This window comes from Schistocerca nitens, chromosome 7 (assembly GCF_023898315.1).
Source record: "Schistocerca nitens isolate TAMUIC-IGC-003100 chromosome 7, iqSchNite1.1, whole genome shotgun sequence".
Lineage (NCBI taxonomy): Eukaryota > Metazoa > Arthropoda > Insecta > Orthoptera > Acrididae > Schistocerca > Schistocerca nitens.
The window spans coordinates 309,167,620-309,172,619 of record NC_064620.1 but is presented as its reverse complement, the minus strand read 5'-3'; the positions used below and the strand labels follow the sequence as shown (position 1 = coordinate 309,172,619).

Below are 5,000 nucleotides of genomic sequence, written 5' to 3'. Positions count from 1 at the left end.
TCGGTCTCGTGGTCATATTTAGTCTCAGATGGAGTTTACCACCCACTTGGAGCTGCACTCTCAAGCAACCCGACTCGAAGGAGAGGTCCCGCCGACGCTCGCACCGGCCGCTACGGGCCTGGCACCCTCTACGGGCCGTGGCCTCATTCAAGTTGGACTTGGGCTCGGCGCGAGGCGTCGGGGTAGTGGACCCTCCCAAACACCACATGCCACGACAGGCGGCAGCCTGCGGGGTTCGGTGCTGGACTCTTCCCTGTTCGCTCGCCGCTACTGGGGGAATCCTTGTTAGTTTCTTTTCCTCCGCTTAGTAATATGCTTAAATTCAGCGGGTAGTCTCGCCTGCTCTGAGGTCGTTGTACGAGGTGTCGCACGCCACACCGCCAGCCGGCTGTGCACGCTACCGAGACAGTACCGGTATGCGAACCGCCAGGCGACAGGCGCGCATCGCTCGTTTCAGGGGACATGGCCGGCCCCACAGGCCGGCATGACACTCCCACGTCTCTGAAGCGGGACAAACGCCGCGCGCTTCAATTTACGTAGCCGACCCTCAGCCAGACGTGGCCCGGGAACGGAATCCATGGACCGCAATGTGCGTTCGAAACGTCGATGTTCATGTGTCCTGCAGTTCACATGTCGACGCGCAATTTGCTGCGTTCTTCATCGACCCACGAGCCGAGTGATCCACCGTCCTGGGTGATCTTTTTACAGTTTCCACTGTCTCTTTCAAAACAGTTGCATAGGCGGGACTGAGGCGTTCGACGGCCCCTGTTCCAGTGTCTTGTGTCCAACGGCCTCACGGCCGATGGGCGTCGTACGGCTCCACACCGGAGCGGACAGGCACTCGGGCGAACGTCATTCAAAACCAGCGCGAGGCGCCAGGTGCCGCAGGCCAGCCGCTCCAGAGCTTCAGCGCTCGTACCACACAACATTTTCCGTTAGTTTTGAGAAGCACGCGTGGTCCCGCACGCGGCGCACGGCTACTGCGAGCCGTACATGTAGCGTGTTGCACGACACGACACGCACATCGAAAGACATGCAGTCTAGTCGGTAATGATCCTTCCGCAGGTTCACCTACGGAAACCTCGTTACGACTTTTACTTCCTCTAAATGATCAAGTTTGGTCATCTTTCCGGTAGCATCGGCAACGACAGAGTCGATGCCGCGTACCAGTCCGAAGACCTCACTAAATCATTCAATCGGTAGTAGCGACGGGCGGTGTGTACAAAGGGCAGGGACGTAATCAACGCGAGCTTATGACTCGCGCTTACTGGGAATTCCTCGTTCATGGGGAACAATTGCAAGCCCCAATCCCTAGCACGAAGGAGGTTCAGCGGGTTACCCCGACCTTTCGGCCTAGGAAGACACGCTGATTCCTTCAGTGTAGCGCGCGTGCGGCCCAGAACATCTAAGGGCATCACAGACCTGTTATTGCTCAATCTCGTGCGGCTAGAAGCCGCCTGTCCCTCTAAGAAGAAAAGTAATCGCTGACAGCACGAAGGATGTCACGCGACTAGTTAGCAGGCTAGAGTCTCGTTCGTTATCGGAATTAACCAGACAAATCGCTCCACCAACTAAGAACGGCCATGCACCACCACCCACCGAATCAAGAAATAGCTATCAATCTGTCAATCCTTCCGGTGTCCGGGCCTGGTGAGGTTTCCCGTGTTGAGTCAAATTAAGCCGCAGGCTCCACTCCTGGTGGTGCCCTTCCGTCAATTCCTTTAAGTTTCAGCTTTGCAACCATACTTCCCCCGGAACCCAAAAGCTTTGGTTTCCCGGAGGCTGCCCGCCGAGTCATCGGAGGAACTGCGGCGGATCGCTGGCTGGCATCGTTTATGGTTAGAACTAGGGCGGTATCTGATCGCCTTCGAACCTCTAACTTTCGTTCTTGATTAATGAAAACATACTTGGCAAATGCTTTCGCTTCTGTTCGTCTTGCGACGATCCAAGAATTTCACCTCTAACGTCGCAATACGAATGCCCCCGCCTGTCCCTATTAATCATTACCTCGGGTTCCGAAAACCAACAAAATAGAACCGAGGTCCTATTCCATTATTCCATGCACACAGTATTCAGGCGGGCTTGCCTGCTTTAAGCACTCTAATTTGTTCAAAGTAAACGTGCCGGCCCACCGAGACACTCAATAAAGAGCACCCTGGTAGGATTTCAACGGGGTCCGCCTCGGGACGCACGAGCACGCACGAGGCGGTCGCACGCCTTCGGCTCGCCCCACCGGCAGGACGTCCCACGATACATGCCAGTTAAACACCGACGGGCGGTGAACCAACAGCGTGGGACACAAATCCAACTACGAGCTTTTTAACCGCAACAACTTTAATATACGCTATTGGAGCTGGAATTACCGCGGCTGCTGGCACCAGACTTGCCCTCCAATAGATACTCGTTAAAGGATTTAAAGTGTACTCATTCCGATTACGGGGCCTCGGATGAGTCCCGTATCGTTATTTTTCGTCACTACCTCCCCGTGCCGGGAGTGGGTAATTTGCGCGCCTGCTGCCTTCCTTGGATGTGGTAGCCGTTTCTCAGGCTCCCTCTCCGGAATCGAAACCTGATTCCCCGTTACCCGTTACAACCATGGTAGGCGCAGAACCTACCATCGACAGTTGATAAGGCAGACATTTGAAAGATGCGTCGCCGGTACGAGGACCGTGCGATCAGCCCAAAGTTATTCAGAGTCACCAAGGCAAACGGACCGGACGAGCCGACCGATTGGTTTTGATCTAATAAAAGCGTCCCTTCCATCTCTGGTCGGGACTCTGTTTGCATGTATTAGCTCTAGAATTACCACAGTTATCCAAGTAACGTGGGTACGATCTAAGGAACCATAACTGATTTAATGAGCCATTCGCGGTTTCACCTTAATGCGGCTTGTACTGAGACATGCATGGCTTAATCTTTGAGACAAGCATATGACTACTGGCAGGATCAACCAGGGAGCTGCGTCAACTAGAGCTGAGCAGCCGGCCGCCCGGGAGTGTGTCCCGGGGGCCCGCGCGAACACGCAAGCGTCCGCTCAATTATTCTGCAAACAGGAGGAGGCAGAGCTCCCCTGCACGATACACCTCGAAACCCTCTCAGGTCCCGGCGGCGCGCAGCGCCGTCCTAAGTACTTGGTCGGGTTCGAGAGAGGCGCAATCGCCCGGAGTTAGGCGAGTAGACGCTTTCAGTGCGACCACCCGTGCTCCCAACTGAGCTTGCCGCTGCCGACAGAGGCCCGGGAGCGTGCTGTCGTGGTGTTGCCGGCGGGAGACAACACGCGGCCACAAACAGTGACCGGGCAGCTCCAACGCCAGCGCCACAGGGGGGCAGAGCCCCACTTGGGTGCCAAAGCGAACTCTCCCAGCACAGCGCACGCGCCAACACATCCGCACAGCTGCGATACAAACCACCTGCGAGAACCGCGGGGGCGACCGAGCAGCAGACGGCGTCGCGGCGCCGAGTGCCGGGCGGCGGCGCATCCTCAACGCACACAGTCCTCAATCGGACCAGCACACTGCAGATGTCCACCGCGCTTCGCACCGGGCCCGCGAGGACCCACTTTGGCCGCACGGCGCCGCGCGCTGGGTGCGCCGGCGCGCAGCTGCGCCGCCTGCCGCGCCAGTCGGCCGGCGCGCCTGCCACTGGGCGCCCCCACCAGGCGGCTGTAGCGCGTGCGCCCACGCAGCGCGCGGCCAGCACGCCGGGCGCTGCCCCCGCAACGGCCGGGGACGGTCCCACCCAGCCACCGCCGCGTATCGCTTCATACCCACATGCCCACTCACGTTCGTGGGTATGACGGGTGTCGCTGAAGCAACCGGTTAATAGCTGTACCGATCGTCGCTATCAACGATTCACCTGCAGCGTGAACAACCGCTCAACAACGGATTTCCAGTTCATTTGCGTAACGTGGGCAGCAAACGTAGACGTCCATCTACATTTGCTAATTCAACGAGTCTTGCATGCCTGGCTGTTAAGTGTCACGACACGCTACATCAGCACACATACACGCTGCGACGTGTGCAGGAGAGAACACGTGAAAGATGGCCCGCGTACGTATGCGAATGCCATTGCACAGCTGCGAAGCTGATTAAACACGCAAACACCTGACCGACGAGCTAGAGGAGACAGGGAGGGGGGGGGGCGATATACATCCTATAGCAGTACACATTACAGTGGATAGCGGGACCATGTGGAAAGAACGCAACACTCGCAACATGTTGTGAGGGTACGCACCGTAACATGAAACAATACGCAGGACACCAGAGAGTGCGTGCGCTGATCTATGTTGAGAGGGTTGCGATTCGGCAACGCTACATGAATTTCTCGATTCATATAACAATTAAGAGGGCAGGTTCAGGCCCAACATAGGTTAGGTTAAGGCCCAACATAGGTTAGGTTAAGGCCCAACATAGGTTAGGTTAAGGCCCAACATAGGTTAGGTTAAGGCCCAACATAGGTTAGGTTAAGGCCCAACATAGGTTAGGTTAAGGCCCAACATAGGTTAGGTTAAGGCCCAACATAGGTTAGGTTAAGGCCCAACATAGGTTAGGTTAAGGCCCAACATAGGTTAGGTTAAGGCCCAACATAGGTTAGGTTAAGGCCCAACATAGGTTAGGTTAAGGCCCAACATAGGTTAGGTTAAGGCCCAACATAGGTTAGGTTAAGGCCCAACATAGGTTAGGTTAAGGCCCAACATAGGTTAGGTTAAGGCCCAACATAGGTTAGGTTAAGGCCCAACATAGGTTAGGTTAAGGCCCAACATAGGTTAGGTTAAGGCCCAACATAGGTTAGGTTAAGGCCCAACATAGGTTAGGTTAAGGCCCAACATAGGTTAGGTTAAGGCCCAACATAGGTTAGGTTAAGGCCCAACATAGGTTAGGTTAAGGCCCAACATAGGTTAGGTTAAGGCGCAACATAGGTTAGGTTAAGGCGCAACATAGGTTAGGTTAAGGCGCAACATAGGTTAGGTTAAGGCGCAACATAGGTTAGGTTAAGGCGCA

At 55.6% G+C, this 5,000-nt stretch overlaps 2 non-coding genes and 1 pseudogene across 2 annotated transcripts; all 3 read right to left on the bottom strand.

The window, feature by feature from the left end:
- LOC126197744 (large subunit ribosomal RNA) overlaps nucleotides 1-353 on the bottom strand; it is a 4,806-nt pseudogene extending 4,453 nt beyond the window's left edge.
- Nucleotides 354-541: 188 nt separating this feature from the next.
- On the bottom strand, nucleotides 542-696 carry LOC126196400 (5.8S ribosomal RNA). The gene has a single exon (XR_007538910.1). It is a non-coding gene; the product is annotated as a 5.8S ribosomal RNA (ribosomal RNA).
- A 352-nt stretch (nucleotides 697-1,048) lies between these two features.
- On the bottom strand, nucleotides 1,049-2,957 carry LOC126197365 (small subunit ribosomal RNA). The gene has a single exon (XR_007539733.1). It is a non-coding gene; the product is annotated as a small subunit ribosomal RNA (ribosomal RNA).
- Between the last annotated feature and the right edge of the window lie 2,043 nt (nucleotides 2,958-5,000).